This window comes from Phasianus colchicus, chromosome 11 (assembly GCF_987193195.1).
Source record: "Phasianus colchicus chromosome 11, bPhaCol1.hap1.1, whole genome shotgun sequence".
NCBI classification, from domain to species: domain Eukaryota; kingdom Metazoa; phylum Chordata; class Aves; order Galliformes; family Phasianidae; genus Phasianus; species Phasianus colchicus.
Window position 1 is genome coordinate 2,570,219 of NC_143446.1, and position 19,209 is coordinate 2,589,427.

A 19,209-nucleotide genomic window follows, 5' to 3' on the forward strand; every position below is an offset into this window, starting at 1 on the left:
TTGCTGTTAGCACGCCTGTTTTGTTGTGCCACAGCAAGAGGCTCCAGGTATAGCTTTCTCCTCCTGCCATTCTTCTCACAAGTAGTAGGATGCCCCAGAAGCTGCTTTGCATCTGCTATGCCATTTTCTCCTTGGTCTTTTTTTTTTTTTTTTTTTTTTTTTTGAACGCTTGGGATTTCTGCTTAAAACAATTGCAATGATGGGAAATGGTTTTGACAGAAGACTCGACCCTTTGTGCTGCATGCTCTCAGCACTGAGGCAGAAACTGTTAGAAGACCCGAATATTTTCCAGATTACACGCTCCTTGTCTGCCTCCATTGTGGGTGCTGGAGAGATGCAAGAGAATTTGCCTAACAGCCAGTGGGAAACTTTGCTCTGAAGGCAGTACCATGAACTTTCTTCTTGCTCTTCTTTCCCAGGACAGTAGAAAGGGAGTCTCTAAGTTTGGCAGAAGTTGAATGATTCAGATTTTCAAGCCACAGCTGCATGCAGCTCAGTGTGGGTCTCCATGGACCATGCAGCCCTGGTACCTTACATCTCTCCTGGCTCCCATCTTTGCTTTGGCACATTTGCATCTCCTTTGTGGACTGCTGGTGTGCCAGGACTCCACCACTCCTTGACCTGAATTTCCTGCCCTTCTGGGCTCTTCTTTTCTCTCTGCTGCCAGTAATTAGGGGCAAGTCTCAAACAACAAACCCATGTGGGAGTGGTAGTTAATGTTGGCTCAGACTGGCTGGGAAAGACCTCAGTAAAGGACTCAAATCCACAAGAACCAGGGCAGGGATACCTGAGGATTGGCGTGAGTCTAAGCCTTCTCAACTCAGTGTCCCTTGGCGTGTACCAGACCATGATCCCAAGATGTTCCAAGTCGTGTGTTGCTTCTGTAAGTTTTGACCTGCACATCCAAAGCCAGAGATGCCGGAAAAAACTCATGTTATCTTTTAAGGGGGGCAGAGCTGGGAGCTGGGTCTGCTCGCATCTCCACAAGTAGAGGTGGATCAGACTGCCAACATAACATTGTTCTTCTTCTCCGGTAGAGATGCATGAGCAGAGAAATTAGGCCAAAACATGGAGCTTTTACCCACTTTGTCTCTTGAGAAATCTCACAAGCTGTCTGCTCCCATCTTGTACATCTCCTAGAGGCGTGCCCTGGCATCAAGGTTTCTCTCCATATACCTCGATCCCTGGATGGAGTTTTTCCTATTGGAAGACTGAGGTTCTTAATGTCTTCTTTACACCTGTCTTTAATAGTCAGGCCAGTTATCCTCAGGGTACTCAGCCCCCTGAGTCTGGAAGGCAGGGATGGGGAGAAGAATAACCCCTACCATTCAGTTCAGGAGGCAAGTTAGGGACCTGTTGCTCCACCTGGACTGTCACAAATCCATGGGGCCAGATGGGATCCACCTGAGGGTACTGAGGGAGCTGCTAGAAGTGATTGCTAAGCTGCTTTCCATCTTTTAGCACCAGTCATGGCCAACCGGGGAGGTCCCAGACCACCAGAGATCTGCCAGTGTGCCACCCACCTACAAGAAGGGTCAGAAGGAGAATCCAGGAAACTACAGGCCTGTCAGTGTTGGGAAGGTCATGGAGCAAATCGTCAGCAGATACAGGACAACCAGATGATCAAGCCAAGCAAGCATGGCTTCGTGAGAGGTAAGTCCTGCTTGACCAACCTGATCTCCTTCTGTGATTGAGTGGCCTGCCTGGTGGATTAGGAAAGGGTTGTGCATGTGATCTACCTAGACTTCAGCAAAGCCTTTGATTGTCTCCCACAGCATTCTCCTGGAGAAGCTGGCAACCTGTGGCTTGTACAGATACACTCTGTTGGGTGAAAAACTGTCTGGAGGGCCGGGCCCAGAGGATGGTGGTGAATGGAGTTAAATCCAGCTGGCAAATGGTTACAGGTGCTGTTCGCCAGAAGTTGGTGTTGGGGCCTGTCCTGTTTAATTGATGACTTAGACACGGGGATTGAGTGTACCCTCAATCAGTTTGCAGATGACACCAAGTTTGGAGGAAGTGTCAATCTGTCTGGGGGTAGGAAGGCCCTTCAGAGAATTGTGGACTGGCTGGATGAATGGGCTGAGGACAACTGTATGAGCTACAACATGACCAAGTGCTGGGTCACACGCTTTGGTCACAACACCCTCAGACAATGCTATAGGCTTGGGGCAGAGTAGATGGAAGACTGCGTAGAAGAAATGGACCTGGGGGTGTTGGTCAGCACTCAATTGAATGTGAACCAGCAGTGTGCCCAAATGGCTAAGGGCATCCTGATTTGTATCAGAAACAGGGCAGCCAGCAGGAGCTGGCTGGGAGGTGATCATCCCCCTGTACTCAGCACTGGTGAGGCTGCACCCAGAGTACTGTGTTCAGTTTTGGGCCCCTCACTACAAGAAAGACATCAAAGCCCTGGAATGTGTCCAGAGAAGGGCAACGAAGCTGATATGGAGTCTGGAGCACAAGCCTTATGAGGAGCAGCTGAAGGGATGAGGCTCAGCTTCAAAGTAAACCCACAAGGATGTGCTCGTTGATCTGTTGAGGAGGAGGAAGCTACTGTGTCATCTCATGCAGGTGGCAGTGAGTATACCAGTGTTCCCTCACTCCCATCATGTGGTGGTGGTGGGGAGAAGCTCTGCCAGAAACCAACCTGCTACAGGAGATGTGAGAGCCCCATTTCTGTCTCCACCTCCTGGGAAGGGGACAGCACTGTCCATGCCTTCCTGCCTGATCTCCTGAGCTAAGAAAACTGCAACACTTGTGGCTTTGGTGATATACTGGATAGCTTGTCCTGTGTTGTAAGGGATGAGAGGAATCACAGTGGCTATGAGGCTGCTTACTGTTTCTGGGAGGGCAGTCTTAAGCTGGGTGCTTTGCAGGAGGCCAGGAAGGGAATGACCCAGGCCAAGATGACTGCTTACTGCGAGCACAACCAGATGTTATCTGAGATGCTTTGCAAGATTAATGGGGAAGAATGAGAGGTTCTTAAGGTAAAGGGAATTAGGCTGGCAGATGACTGCACCATCTATGTGCAACCCTCGTCTAAGCATATTTATATAAATCATGTGAAACTCAAATTAGAATTTCATCCATCTGCTCTGCAGCAAGTCACTGTTCTGCTGGCAAAGCATGCCAAGAAAATGCTCTTAAATCTGTAAGATCTGCCTCTAGCTGAGGAAACTTCATACTCCATAAACTTCATACCTCTTCATACCCCAGATCTGGTGGGGAGGCTGAGGTTTTGGAGCAGGTGAGTTTTCAAGCAGAAGAGCTGTGGGAATGTCCAGGCATTGCTCTTAGGGGCCACAGCAACTGGGGCAGAACGCAGGGAAGAAAAAGAGCTCAGAAGCCAAGACTGAGCCGCATTCACATGGGTAACAGGGGTTTGTACGTACTGACCAGTAACTATTTCTGACCAGGATGGTGTCTGGTAGATAGGAGGACAGCAGGCATTCTTTGCTAACCATGCTGTCCTGCACAGCTCTTGCTTCTCCCTGAAGATATTCACTAAAGGCCCAAACACCAGGGTAACCTTGTGCTGGGTCAGCACATTGAAGACTGAGGAAAATGTCCTTTCTTGTCTCGTCGCATCTTCCCATCTTTCCTGCTTGTAGCATCTGTCTCTTACAGGACTTTTTTATCCTTTCTTCCTCAGAGAGGCTCTGACACAGTCGTTTGCTTTAGAGGTGGCCAGCAAAGTGCTTGGGGGGAGTTTCTTGGCACCTGGAAGCACTGCACCACAGGCACATGTGGCCACGCTTCTGTCTGCCCTCTCGCGCGGTCACCGTCAGACAGCGCGCTGCTTGTACAACATCCTGCTGGTTTCCAGGCCTGTGAGTCAAAGCTCTTGCGAAACTTAAGCAGTTCATACATCCTTAGGCACGGGGAATGGTGGGAGGGAGGACACAAAGATGGAGACCATGCAAGGTCACAGGAGAGCAGTGCCTTGTGGAGAGGAAGCCAAGTGACTCAGCAAGACGGATACCAGGCCTGCTTCTGAAGAAGAGTGATTTCTAGGAAGCAAATCTATCTGCACACATGGGTGGTCTCTGAAAGCGGTGACTCACTAAGCAATCTTTTGACCTTCTGCCTGGCTTTCCTGGCATTTGCTGCTTTTCCTGTCACTAAAAACAAGATCCCATCTTCCCCCTGTCTCCCCGAATTGAGAATTTCAGCCAACAGTTTGAGACAAATAAGTGAAGATGACACAGCAGAGAAACAGTTGGTCAAGTCTGTAAGAGGTAGAGCTAGATCTAAATACAGCACAGCCTTGTTGGTACAGAGAGCAGTGTACGTGTCTGAGTGGTTGGATTGCTGTGTGTGTACTGCTAGGTTTCCTTAACACTGAGTGTGCCTATTTCTCTCCTTTTTAGCAAAGCAGCAGCAGAGTCTCACCAAAAGTGTTTTCAGGCAGAAGAGAGGAAGGGCTCCAAGGAGGTGATGAAACCCTATGTCCTCTTTGTCTCAGCTGGCTGGTGGAGGCAGATGTGTCTGGATGGGATGGCACAAAACCAGGAGGCAGAGGCCATACCTGCCTCACTAAAGGAAGGCCCCTGTGCTAAAGAGTGAATGTTTTCTGATGCCTGGAGCATCCTCTTTGTGGGGAGGGGCAGGGAGCAGGGTAGGGGAAGTCCTGAGGGTTTGGCAGCAGATTTGCCAGCTCTTGACTTCATCCACAGTAGGGCTGGCCCTGTGGGATTGCTGGCTTCTCATCTGTCCTTGCAGGTGGAGCTGTCTTGTGGGTGGGTGGCAGGGTACAAATTGCTCAAAACGGTTTGTGGAGCAGAGGGTTGAAACAGAACTGGGGGCTCTGCATGCCAAACTGCTCCAGGCTGGGTTCTCCATCAGAAGACACGGATATAGCGAGAGTTGCTTTGATTATTCTTGGGAGATGTTCAGAAAGATACTACCCCCAAGCACTTCACAGGCTGTGTGGCAGAGAGGAGAGTGCAAAGGTACAGCCTGAGACTTGAACGTGCTGCAGTGTCCCCAGGCCATAGGTTTGTGAGTGCTTGAGTCATCCTGTGCATCACAGTGATGCTGGCTACCTTGGGCTGGCATCACAGTTTGCTTTCAGCTGCTGCTTCTACCCAGTGAAGACTGGGGTGAAGTTAATAGGAAATGAAGTTGCCAGCCTGCACTGGAAGAGTAAGAGACTGTTGGAGCCACCAGCAGAGAGTGGTCCTTAAGTAAAGAGGCAGAGGACAGTGCCTGCATCCACAGAAAACAGGTGGGAAATGATCCTGTCTTGGTCATCTGCTTCTGAGCTCATTATTAATGCCAAGCATAGGAGTTAAAAAACAAACAAACAAACAACAAGATAACGATAAAAGTGTAGTTCAAGAGCCTTAATCATCTAAAATAGAGATAGTTGAAGCATTTGTGTAAGATGTCTTAAATGCCCTTTGGAAGCCTGGCCTGGCTGAGAACCAGAAAGTGTTTATTTCCAAAAGGGCTGAGATTAATTTTATTTTAAGGGGTAGAAACAGATTATAAAACTGGAGCCTTCTGTGATGCAAAACTGCTGCTAGCTTCATGGTTTTACTTAATTCATTTTATATAAACGGAACTTTAATTTGATTTGCCTCAGTTCTCCCCCCACTTCCCCTGTGCAGTGCCAGCCTGTTTGTGTCTGGGAGATTGGCAACAAGTGTCTCAAGTTCCAGCCAAGTATGTATTAAAATGCAGTTGCAATTTGCTGAAAACCAGGTTTTAAGATGGAAACAAATAATTAGAGGCACACAAATTAGTGCATGTCTGACAACAGGTTGAGCTCTGTACAGATTTATACAAAGTTGGTGACCGCAGGATGAGCGTGATTAAATCCGGAGGCAGCAGCTGAATATTGGCTGTAGCAAGCCAGGTGGAAAAAGTGCTGGGGAGGAGCAAATCTGGGCAGGTTTCACAAGGGCTGCACTCCTAGAATTGAGATGAAACCGTAACACTTCAGGGACTTTGTGTAAAATGCTGCATTTCAAGATTGCATGCCTTAGCTGCGCTGATGCGTGCGTGAGCACTTCCAGTGACAAGACAGCCGTGATTTCTTGGGCAGTGGTGGGGCACCACCGATCCCATATAGTTTTCACCAGTGTAGAAGTGCTTTCTGTGGTTTCCTACCCTTGGCAATGGTTGTTTTTCACACTTCTAGGCTCAGATAGTGTGGGATCCCAGCCCTCCCATGCCCCTCGATGGACAGCAGCTCACCTGGGTGGCTTTCCTGCAGCAGCTGGTACCAAAGTGGTTAAACGTTGTTCTTGTTGAGTCCTGCTTCTGTGTGTGTGTGTGTGTGTGTGTGTGTGTAAGCAAGTGAGGCACAAAAGCAGCATAGATTGTTCTTCTGCACTCACTGTGATAAAAATTGCCTTGGAGATATTTGTTCTGCTGTACATTCTAAGGAGTGCCAGCAGGAAGACTGCTCAGAGAGGAGGAATCCCAGCCAATGCGGTGCCAGCACTGCCCCCTCCTCGGGTTCTCTTGGAGATTAAACGTAGGGATGTTTTTGTGCCTATTTAGGCAGAGGGAAGGAATCCTCTGAAGGAAAACCCCATCTGTTGGTCTCCAAGGGAGCCCTTTGGCCAAATGGCTCAGCCTGTGCTGCACACCCGGAGTTTGGGCAGGGGCTTATAGGTCCCAGAATTGTGCCTGAATCATGTAAGAGTCCTTCACACTGCCAGTGATGCTTCACTACTGCAAATGGCCTGATTTTAGGCTAAAATAGGTTCTTCCTATTCCTTGATGCCACTTTATCTCAAAAAATAGTTTATCTTTAAAACATTTGCCATTGGATTGGTATGCCAGAGAAACAAGCTCTAAGTGTTTCCAATGCAGCTTCTTCACCATCAAGTCTGAAAGAAAGCTCCGAGTGCTCCCAAATCTCCCAGTTGCCAAAACACCACAGATACTGGTGAGAAGGGGCTTGCAAGAGCACATCTCCATGAAACCTTTGTGCTTCCCTTGCACTGCTGTTTTCCAAAAGAACCAGAAAATAAAGGTCTGGGACCACTGAGCTCGGCAGTGCTGTGGGGCCATCAGGAGTTGCAGGCACTGTCCTTGTTGCCAGCCAAATTCTGGTTTTGAGTCAGTGCTGTCCTTTTGGTCCTTCCACCACACTGTCCCTACTTTGAGAATGAGCTTTCATCTGAAAGGTTGATGGCCGGGCCAGTGAGGAGTGTAATAACAGTGTAATGTGGTGGGGTGTTAGGACTGCCCACCCTCTGTTTACATTGAACTGCCTAAACTCATGTCAGTTTTGGCCAAAAATAACATCTCTTCTTGTCTCAGTTAGTTATAAAGTTGGCTTCTCTCAGGTTCGCCTGCTGCTTTTTAGCAGCAACGTTGTTCCCTACCCCAGAGCAGGACCCAAGCCTCCAGCCTGTGTCCAAGAGCTGCACACAGCTTCTGCCACTGCAAGAAAACAGTGCTGATATGGTGAGCCTTGTTTGCATAACTGCTGCTTGCAGTTCCTGCCTGACATTTCAAGAGCGATTGTAAGAGCAGAGGATATGATGATGGGGTGCTGGGCAAAGTAGATTAATCTTATCCTTGTTGGCAGGGTACTAGAATGAGCAATGGGCTGTCCTTTCTCTTTTTGGAAGTCCCAGTTGATTCACACCAGGATCCACAAACAAGAAGCCTCACAGAGTTTCACCACGATTTGGGCATTCCTGGGACTGTCTATGGCAATAGCAGGTCTGGACAAGGGTGAAGCATTTGGCTTTTTGGGGTAGTATGTCCATCATATTGCTGGGCTGGGACTAGAGGGACCCTACTGGTGTTAGTGTCAGGAGGAGAAAGCAGGTAGGTCTGGGCAGGGGAGAGGAGTAATGAAGAGGGACTCCCCTGCAGCCCCTCTAAGCACTCCAAGCCTTGTGGCTGTTTCTACTGCTGCATCTCAGAGTGCTTGAGGGCTGGCAATGGTGGTGCTAACCCCAAAGGCTCAGCTTTCAACTGTCAGAAGCATCGGAAGCATGAGATTTGCAGCACAACCTTCCAAGAGTGTTTCTTTTGAAACAGAAAATGTTGGAGGGGTGGAGAAGGGTAATTCTTTGTATTTTACATCCTGAGCTGCTTTTACTTTATCTGCTGCTGCCTGTTACAATGGTAGGAAGCCCTGTGCTGGTTTTGTTTGTTTGTTTGTTTTTAATTGGTTGGTTAGTTTTAATGTGAAAACAGATATTTGAGGGGTTGGTAAGCAGAAGCTTGGCCACTAGAACTGACAGCACTGGGCTATGCCTGTCTGCAGCCATCAGATGCCTTGGTTTGACATCTGGTTGCTTTAGAGACGGATAGCAGAGTAGAGCACTTTAATCCTTAACCTAAGCTAAAAAAAAAAAAAAAGAAAGAAAAGAAAAGAAATTAGAATGGAGAAAAATATACAAAGTAGGCCATGACAACACAGTCTGTGAGCATCTGAGATCCGCTCCTAATTAACAGCAGTTCCCATCCCAGAAATCATACCGTTCAGCAAAAGTTAATCATCTTTGCTCATACATACAGTGCTCTTCAAGAGGGAATGAGTCACCCTCATTGAAATGTCTACTGTTATGAAATCCAGTGTGACTGATGTAATAGACCCAGCTAAGCTCTCCAAATTGGCTGGGAGCACCAACAGAAATGCTCAGCCTGTGTGTAAGTTGACTTCATTGAATTTTTTGTGTTTGTACCCTGGCAGAGTTTAGCCTCTAGTAATTAAAACAAACTCACAGGGAACGGCCAAAGAAGGAGTTGGGTGAACCTGTGACGAGAGACTGGATGGCAGAGGGACGAGCAGAGGCCAAGAGCAGTGGTACCACCAAGCCTAGAGATCCTCCTGCCCTGGAGCTGGCTGTTCCCACTTTTGGGACAGAATGGTAGCACTGGAATCCCAGCATTCTACTTATCTAAGCATTCACAAGCCTGGGTATTTATGCTCCCTTTTGTGGTTCAAATAGGAATGTTGGCTGAATTCAGAGTTAAGAACCTGCCTTGATATCAGCTGTTCCCTCTTAAATTAAGTACTATTACCTGCAAATGTTTCCTTCAAGCACTGGGTGCCATTTGCTTGGCATCCTTTGTTTAAATGTCACTGTACGAATTGCTGAAAGTAATTTAAATATTTAAAATCATGTACCACAAATCTGATTTTATTTTGAAACGCCAAGCCAGACTTGTAGCTGATGCAACCAATAACAGCTCCACCCAGCACCCTGGGTTCATGTCCCAGTTCTTGAATGTTTTGCATTTCCAATACCTTTCACTCAACAAATCTGGGCTCTGGGATTTCTTTTTCAGTGCATTGCCACTTCGCCAATAGCTTTTACTTGACCTGAATATTCATGGTTTCCAAGGAAATAATATTCCCCTTGGGAAATGCCACCTTCACCCAAGACTGTCCTTTCCTAACTTTCACAAGAAAAGCTTGGCTCTGTAGAAGTCATAATTTCTCCAGCTCCTAGCAGTAGCCTACTCTGACGAGCTGTGCTCCCACCAGGGCTCACTTCCACATCCCTGTGGCCACCTGGCTTGTGGGGCTTTATGCTCATGCCTCTGAATGCCATCTCCCACAGGTCTCCTAACATAAGGTTCAAGCTGCCTTCTAATCATGCAGCCTGCAACTCCCCAGGACATTTATTTTGCCACGTGCCCTCCCTGCTTCTTTCCATCCAGGGATGAGTCTTGCTTCTGTTCCCCAGAACATGCTTAAGCATGGTTGCCTGGTCACTTCTCTCTCTGCCTGCTCTTGCCTTCCTGTTCAGACCAGGAGTGAAGAAACGGTGACACAGACACAACACATCTGTGCAGTAATAGCAGGATCTGTGTGCAGGATCTTGTTCTCCTTGGGTTTTGTGTGTCCCCAGGATGTGTGTCTCCCTTCTTGCAGCAGAGGTCAGCACGGCACATGGGCAAGGAGGAGGAGGGAACCTGCATCTCCTCTGGGATAGAAGGTTTGCCGTGCTGTCCCAGCTTGTCATCTGCTCTGCAAGACCAGATAAGCCCCCTTTCAAAACTCTTGCCCCTTTTTATGATATTTCTGGTCATAAAACCAAAGCAAGGAGAAAATGCGGGTCCACTGTGTAACTCTCAGATAGGAAATGTGTATTTCAAAGCCCATTCCTTTCTTCCAAGCCCATCTGTTGGTCTAATAAATGATGTGAGCTCTCTTACACCCCCTGCATGTCCTTGGGCCATCCCAGCGATATCAACTGCATGTGAAAATAGTTCTATGGGGGAAAAAATTCCCCCAAATCCTCTTTGGCCCCCTCCAAGCTGTACCACAGCAAGATACAGGCTCTCAGTAACTCTCCAGAGATGCTGACAGCAGGTACAGCAATGCACACGGTGTGTTGGGTGAGATGCAACGAGTGCCTTTGATCGCAGCTACTCGTGCATTGTTCTCTCCTGCCAAAACCAGCAAGCATTTTGTCTGCTTTGTTTTCCAGAGCAATATATTGGACCAACGTTCCAGCAAAACTTTCAGACTGTTGTGACATGGATTAATTACTTGACGCCACACTGCGGTTCTTGGAGAAAATATGGGAAAATAGTGGCACTTTCCTCCCCAGACTACAGCACAGTGAGAGAGGGATGAGGCCAGAGAGGTAAGGAGCAGGAGCTGCAAACAGAACACCTTTGTTGAGAATCAGCAGGTGGGTATACACAATAAGATGGGTCCACAGCATCCAGAGGGCAGATCTCCTCCTGCTCATGTGTCCTTCTCGTTGGTCTGGCTGCTGTCCCAGCCAAAAGAGGCCATTCTGAGTTTGGTTTCCTTAGAAGAGATATTATATGCATACAGATCCAGACTGCTGGCACGGTTAAAGCCAGCTTAGTTGTGCTCATGCAGATGTGTGTGAGAGCAGCCCTTTTATAGCTGTGTGCATTGGAGAGGAGTGTGAAAGCTACCACAGGACAGTTGAGTTCAGCATCCTGAGAAAAGGGTAAGTAAAACCAACCCTAGATCAAAGGATCGCAATTCTGAACTTCAGAAAAGCAACCTTTGGCCTCTTCAAGGATGTGCTTGGAAGAATCTGATGAGATATGGCCCTGGAGATAAGGAGAGGTCTGAGAGATGTAGTATATATTGAAGGGTGTGTAGCAGAAGAAGGTAATGATAGTGCCTTCTAAGAGGATACAGGCACTATGCAGCGAGTAATGAAGGAGAATTGGCTTTCCAATCACTAGAGACCCCTCAAGAAAAGTGCAATCCCTACCCAGAGAGATGTTGCTCACTTATCTGGTAATCCTTAAATGAGGGTGAGGAGGGGTGGATCCTGGCTCCAGCCCTTCCAGTCACTCAGGTACATTGCTTGCACATCAGCTCCCTTGGTTAGCCACCCCTTCCTGGTGCTCACCTGGCAATTCAGCTGCAATGGGTCACCTCCTCCATGCTCAAGAATGATCTGTCCCTATGTGCAGGGCATCAGACACAGGTGGGAGATCTGTATGGGTGGACAAGGAACACCTAACGACACTCGAATATAAAAAAAGCATCCAGGAGGTGGAAGTGGGGAGAGGTGACATGAAAGAAACATAGGGAGATGTGGGGATGGAGATGGCAAAGTCTTAGTTCATCTGGAATTGAATGTGGTGATAAACCTGAAGGGAAAGAAGTCTTCTTTGCTTCAGACCTTACTGGCAAGACCAGCTTTCGGGAATCCTAAGAGCAGAGAAAAAGTCTAGAGCAAGGAAGAGTGACCCTTTAGTAGGGAAGGATTAGGTCAGGGAACATCTAAATAAATTGGACATATGCATGGCCACCGGCCCTGATGGGATTCATCGATGGGATGGGATGGGATGGGATGGGATGGGATGGGATGGGATGGGATGGGATGGGATGGGAGCACACTGTCACTGCAAAGCCACTCTTGATTACCTAAGAAAGGGCACATGATTGGAGAGGAAAGGAGATTTCCTGAAAACTGGAAGAAAGCAAATGTTATTCAGGATGGAAGATCCAGGGAACCACAGCAGGGTTGGCCTCACCTTGATGATTGAGATGGTGGAGCAAATAATCTTTGAAGCTGTTTTCAGCTATTTTAAAGGAAACAAGATGATTTGGAGTAGTCAGCCCGGATTTACAAATAGGAAGTTAGGCCTGACCAACCTGACAGCCTTCTGTAAGGCAACAACCAGCTTGGCTGGCAATGACTTTACATTTTTGATGCTGTCTCCCATAACATCCTCGTAGACATGCTGATGGAGTGCACGGTGAGGTGAATTGAACAGGCTGAACAGCCTTACTTAGAGGGTTGTGACTAGCAGCACAACGTCCTGCTGGAGGCTGGTGGTGTGCTTTAGAGGTTGATTCTAGGGTCAATCACAGAATTGCCAGGGTTGGAAGGGACCTCAAGGATCATGAATCTCCAACCCCCCTGCCACATGCAGGGCCACCAATCATCCCACCTAATGCTAGACCAGGCTGCCCAGGGCCCCATCCAACCTGGCCTTGAACACCTCCAGGGACGGGGCATCCACAGCCTCTCTGGGCAGCTGTTCCAGCACCTCACCACTCTCTCTGTAAAGAATTTCCCCCTGACGTCCAACCTAAATCTCCCTTCCCTCAACTTAAAACCATTTCCCCTCGTCCTTCAGTTATCAACCCTTTCAAAGAGTTGATTCCCTTCCTGTTTGTCAAGACTGTTGAAGATCTTTATTAATGACCTGGGTGACAGGAATTGCACAGCTTTTAGATGGTACAAAACTGGGAGGAACAGCTGATCCTCCAGATGGTTGTGCTGCCAAACAGACGACCTTGACAGGCTGAAGAATGAACAGAGAGGAACTTCATGAAGTCCAACAAAGGGAAATGCAATGTCCTGCTCTCGGGAGGAACACCCTGTGCACCACTACGTGACCTGGGGGATCTTGTGGTCAACAAGTTGACCATGAGCAACAATGCATTTGCGTGGCATTAGGAAGAGCATTGCCAGCAGGTTAAGAGAGAAGAAGGAAAAAAGTTTTGATTCCTCCTTTGTCATTGAGCACTAACATGGCTGCACCATTTCAGCATCAAGAGAAAATCCTTGCCATATGGTGATGTTGCACAGGTTCAGATGTGAGGGCTGCGTGGACAGGAGAGGGCAGATGCAGGTTTGGGACCTGGTAAGGAAGTGGTGATGAACGTGCCAAACCAGAGCAAATTTCCAATGGTGATGCTGGTGGAAGCTGGACTTGCACCTTATGAGTGCCACAGCTATTTCTTGTCAATGCTTACGTCAAGCTGTGTGATATTGCTGAGTATCCTTCTTCTAAGGATAGGAAAAGGGGAAGGATCCTGCTCAGGACTGGGTCAGTGGGAGGAGTCCAGACTTCTGAGACCTGGCCTGATTTCTTCTCTGATCATGTTCTTGCAGGTCATATATGTGTATCCAAGAGCTGTGAGTGTGCCCTGGAGGGTCAAACAGGCTGGACTAGTGACCAGAAGGGACAGTTGCTTTTTTTTTTCCACAGAATGTCGCCTTTTGGATAAGTGCACTGAGGAAGGGAGAAGGACAGAAGTTTTCCCAAGAGACATTTTGTATTCAAACTATTATTATTTTTGTTTTCCTGGAAACTAGTTTTATGGACTAAAAAAGAGCTGGATTCAGCTCACCACCAGCATTAATAACTCCAGGAGGAAAACAGAGAACTCATTTTCCAATGCTCTGAAAGGGGATCCAGCCCCTTGCTCATGAAAAACTTCTTGGAAATGGCTTCTTAGGTTTTGTTCAGTCTCATTTATTCACAGTGAGGAGAAACAAACTCAGGAAATAAAGCATCTTCAGGGATCTCTTGCAAAGCTTTGCAATGAGAAGACAGGCAGTGAGCCCTTGGTGAGGACAGGAGGTTATGTTTGACCAACATGAGCACCAAAAACCATCCAAACCAGAACAGCTATTTCACTGGAATGAAAGGCTGTGAAAAACAGTTGACTACCACCACACACATAGAAAAGGGGCAGAACCATGCAGGCTTCTTCCACAGTATCTCTGCATCAAACAAGGATTTAATTGGAGCAGTTTAGGGTTTCATCCATAGGCAGAGGTGTGGTGCACCAGCACATTCCTGGGTGCAATTCCAATCTTCTTACAGTGTATATCCCCAATAGCTATGCCAAAGCCACCAGGACTGCTTTGGCTGCAACCCATGCAGGAGCATGCTGAGGAGCTGTGGCTGCCCAGCTGTGCCAGGAAAGAGGTTCTGCCCCAGTATTTGGTCACTCTGCTTGAAATCAGACCCAGAAAGGCAGTGAGAAGGCAGCAGATTCCAAGTGCTGCTCAGCCAGTCTGGCCAAGTCAGGGTTTTCCCATATATCTGTTCCCCTTGCTCCAAGCCTGCATCCCAGCAGCAGCCTGGGAGGGATGAGCAATCCAATCTCACCCCATCAGCGAGGGTGGGGAAAAGCTGGGGAAGCAAAGCTGGGAGCCCAAGCTCATTTACAGAAGTGCTTGATGAGTGATGAAGTCACTTTCACAATTGCTTCCAGTGAAAAACCTGCACCAGGAAGCTTGCCACTTAGCCTCCTTGAAAATAAATATTTCTCTGCAGGAAATTGCTTCTTGAAAACAGCCCGGATGCCTGGGAGAAACTGCCAAGGAACTGACGTGTGTAAAGGGTGGGTGGTCACGTATGCCTAGCCTGCAGAGCTGGGAGGTGGCGGGGGTGCAAATGGGAGAGAGGGGAGGCACTCGGAGAGCACCGCGGGGTCCCTGGGTTGTTCCTCTCTGCCTGCCTGCTTACTGAGAGCAGCCTTCTCCTAGCATACAAAATGAGGAATGATTAGAAATGAGGCACACAGATGTATATTAAATTACATGCTGTGTATTTTGTGCCCATCTGGTTGAATTTGAGGCTGCCCTACTGGCTGGAGGACTATCTCATCTTTCCTCCTTTCTCTGCTGGGTTTTATAGGAAGTCTTGGGGACATCCCAAGCTGTCATTTAGCCAGTTGTCCCCAGAAGCACTGTGAAAAAAAGCTGGGCTAATTTTTCCTGGATAAATTAGACTTTGGCTCTGCAGACTGGATTTTTATTTTTATTTTTTACACCCAGGCAGAGGCAAACCGTTTTCTGCAAAAATGTGGACGTTTCCTCAAACCAAACTCTTCTTGGGCGCCCAGCGAAAGGACAAGAAGCAATGAGAAAAAATTGAAGCTTGAAACATGACAATTAAGCATAAGAAAACACTTTTTCTCTTTTAAGGTAGTCCAACATCATCAGGTTGCCCAGAAAGGGTGTGGAGTCTCCATGCTCAGAGATATTGCTATACTCAATTGGGACGAGGTCCTGCTGTAGAACACCTCACTGTGATGCTCTCCAGAGGGATCTCCAGCCTCAGTCTGTAACCGCTAAGAGTTGCTCATAGAAAACAGAAAGACCGAGTTCTTGGAGCCTTGTTTTTTGCTGTGAAAACATTTAAAGGGAAGATAACATCCACTTCTCCCATAGGCTGCAGCACTCTGTACAACTTTGCTTTGCCATGGCAGTCGCCAACTTGTACCTGGGGGGACATGCATGGTGGGCAAGGCAAGAACCAGCTCAAGGGGAAGGCTCCTACTCTCAGCCTCCTTTGGAAGGCCGAAATCTGGGCACAGATTTTTATTGGAGCTCTTGAGGGGTTTTCTTAACCTTGGAGATGCTTTCCAGGTCTGATGAGGGGCAAAGACGATGACAGAAAAAGAGTCAGTTGGATGACAGGGATGGAAATCCACGGGGATCAAATGTAATGTGCAAGAAGGAGGAACACCAGTAGAGACTGCACAGTGTGAAGACACTGGGAGGCTGCACGTGCTTTGCCTGCACCCCCTTTTAAACAGGAGGGGTTGGGTGCCTTCTTTCTGCAGACTTTGCAGCGGGGCTGTGTGAGGAACAGGGAAATCTCTTCCTACTTCCAAGAAAGATGCCTTCAAATACACAGGTGCTGCTGCACAGGGATGGCTTTGCTGCAGAAAGCAGAGCACAGCATGTCCTCCCGCTCAGTGCTTGTGGGTGAGGTGCTTTACCAGGCCAAAGTCATTTGACATTGCTCTAGTGGGTGTCTGAAGCTAATGAATCCAGATTAAGCAGTGCGGAGGCTGGGGAGCTAGATTTCTGCTGAATATGCATAAAGACAAATATGAATTCTAAAATTTTTAGGAAGTATTTCTACCCTGGCTCAGCGCTAATGTTGATAAAAAGAGTCACAAATTAGTACAGGAATAGGAAGGAAAATTGGGCTTTGTCTTTTTTTTTTTTTTTTAACTGCTAAAACCGGGCATCTGTTTTTGTACCAGGAGTTAATTTCTTACATGCAATAATGAAGCACGGAGTAAACTGTCAACATGTGCCCTTCCCTGGCAGAATAACTCCCACCTCAATTAAGTAAATAGGAAGAGGAACTGAAGTTAAATTAAAAAAAAATAAATAAAAATCCTCTGTATTGAAAAAAAAAAAGGTGATTAAATCAGGAATTTAGCACTGCAAGGAGGATGCCAGCATCAGATTAACCCTTCTGTCTGGCTCCCTAGCACCTGAGTGCCTGCAGAGGTAATGAGGACGCAACTAGCTCTACTCTACAGATGGGAAAACTGCAGTACAGAAAACAGCAATTTCACTGAGTGTTACAAAGCAAAAGTCACCCTGGTGATTCAGATGACTTCGGAGCCAATTCCCAGCTGAAATACAGCCCACACAATGCTGCTTGGAGCACCTCGTGGTTAAACTGCCAAGGAGGAGCATCTTCTCTGGGTACTGATGGAAGTGCGACCACAAGCAGGTGAGGGCATTTACTGAAAGGAGCCTAGTAGCTTTATGAATTGATATCTGGGCAGTAAATAATAGCTGGTACTTGACATTAGATGTTGAAAACAGCTGACTGAGCAATGAGAAGATGAGCCCTTGGGAGATTTAGCAGCGACAGCCCAGAGCTGCTGGGGCAGAGCTGACTTAATGTATGAGACTGGAAGGAAAACCCTTTTATGGTGCAGTGCTGTTGAAAAAGTGCATACTAAAAAGAAAAACATAAACAAAGAAAGATGTCTTTTTCAGAGATTCATTTTTAAGAATAAGATGTTACTTAACTGACTGGCTTCTGACTGCAAATACTTTTGCTTTAGTCTTCAAATGCTTGGAAATCCTATCCCACACCTAAGCTGCATACAATCATAGAATCACAGATTCATTAATGTTGGAAAAGGCCACTATGATTATCTGGTCCAACTGCCAACCTCTCTCTACCATGCACGCTCATGTCCCTCAGTGCCATACCTACATCAATCTTGAACACCTTCAGGGATGGTGACTTCACCACTTCTCTGGGCAGACTGTTCCAATGTCTCACCACTCTTTTTGATAAGAAAATTCTTCCTAATGTCCAAACTGAATCTCCTCTGGCATAACTTGAGGACATTCCCTCTCATCCTATCGATGATTATATGGGAGAAGAGGCTGAACCCCACCTTTCCACAAACCTCCCTTTAGGGAGCTTTAGACAGCAATGAGGTCTCCCCTGAGCCTCATAAGACCTGTGCTTCAGACCCCTCACCTTCTCTGGACACGCTCCAGGACCTCAATGTCTTTCTTGTAGTGAGGGACCCAAACCTGAACACAGCACTCGAGGTATGGCCTCACTAGAGCTGAGTACAGAAGGATGATTACCTCCTGCTCCTGCTGGCTGCACTATTTATGATAGAAGCCAGGATGCCATTGGCCTTCTCAGCCTTGGAAGGCCTCTCTAATTTTCCCTCTGGGTGACGTCTTTGTATTTCTCACAGCTTGCTTAAGCCTTCTTCCAAAGATCACAAACTCTTTTCCTGGAGTCTCAGTAAAAGTTCCCTGTTCATCCACACTGGTCATCTTCCCTACCAGTTCATCTGACAGCACAGGGGCACAGCCTGCTGCTATGCCTCTAAGACTTCCTTCTTGAGGGGTGTCCAGCCCCTTTAGGGGTGTCCTGGACCCCTTTATCCTTCAGGACTGAACACCGAGGGACCCTCCCTACCAGGGTCCTGAACAATTCAAAGTCTGCCCTCCAGAAGCCCAAGGCAGCATTTTTTTTTGCTGACCTCTCTCCTGACCTCACCAAGAATTGAGAACTCTACCATTTTGTGGTCACTTTGCCCAAGAAAGCTTCCAACCTCCACATCTTCCAGCAATCCTTCTCTGTCCCCAAACAGCAGCTCTAGCAGAGCACCTCCCCTGGTAGGCTCTCTTACCACACACTCTAGAAACCTCCTAGATTACTTCCTCTCTGCTGCACTGTATTTCCAGCATACATCATGTAAGCTGAAGTCCCCCATGACTACAAGCTGGCAATCACATGATATCTGTCAACTGTTCCTGGAAGGCTTCATTTTATCTCTCCATCCTGGACAGACAGATGATATAAACTTCCCTTTCCCTTCATCCTTACCCATAAGGACTCAACATTACCGTTCCCAGCACTGAGCTCTACAACATGGAAACACTCCCTAACATAGAAAGCCACGTCACCACCCCTCCTTCCTTGCCTATCCATTCTGAAGAGCTTATAACCCTCCATTGCAGCACTACAGTCATGAGAGTTGTCCTACCACGTTTCAGTGATAGCATTTAAGTCACAGTTTTCTTGTCACACAGTGGCTTCCAGCTCCTTTTGCTTGTTGCCCATACTATATGCATTGGTGTCGATGCAATTCAGCTGGGCTGTCGGTCTCACCCCAACCCTGACACTCTTGCCCCAGGCTCAATTTTAAAGTCCCTCTTGATAGCCTGCAGTCTTCTCCCCATGACCTCATTGCTGCAAGCCCAAACTAGCAGAAGTGGGCAATAATTAGAGGGCCACACCAGACCAGGGAGCTTCTGTGTGATGTTCCTGACCCAGGCCCCAGAGAGGCAGCAGACTGCCCTGTGGGTAGGAACTTGTCAGCACATCGAGCTCTCAGTTTCCCTTAGAAGGACTCAGCTATGACAATCGTGTTTCTTTTGTTCCTGACAGAGACAGTCTTGAGGCATGGGAGTGGCTGACTCGCCCTAGACAGCCTTCTGCATGGACTTTCTTCAGCATCCTCACTTACCTGTCCTTCAAGTCCCAGAACCTCATGCTTATTGTGCAAGGGCACGTGGGAAGGTGAGGTAGGCTGGGAGGGGTTCACCCAAAGCAGGAACCTGTCTCCACTCCTCCCTGCAGCTAGAGCCTTGAGACCCCTCATGGTGCTTTGGGTGCTGGATTCAGCATTACTCGTTATAGGTTCCCTTTGTTGTCTTTCCCTGCAGGCATCTTCTGCAGAACCTTCTTCCC

General features: G+C 47.7%; 1 long non-coding RNA gene across 3 annotated transcripts; it reads left to right on the forward strand.

Annotated features, from left to right (window-relative positions):
* Nucleotides 1-1,181: 1,181 nt before the first annotated feature.
* LOC149916371 (uncharacterized) lies at nucleotides 1,182-16,297 on the forward strand. Of its 3 annotated transcripts, XR_016470029.1 has the most exons (4): nucleotides 1,182-1,653; nucleotides 10,416-10,574; nucleotides 13,329-14,569; nucleotides 15,006-16,297. It is a non-coding gene; the product is annotated as an uncharacterized LOC149916371 (long non-coding RNA). The 3 variants fall into 3 exon arrangements; XR_016470028.1 differs by having other exon boundaries at nucleotides 10,416-14,569; XR_016470030.1 differs by lacking the exon at nucleotides 1,182-1,653 and adding an exon at nucleotides 7,495-7,686 and having other exon boundaries at nucleotides 10,416-14,569.
* Nucleotides 16,298-19,209: the final 2,912 nt, after the last annotated feature.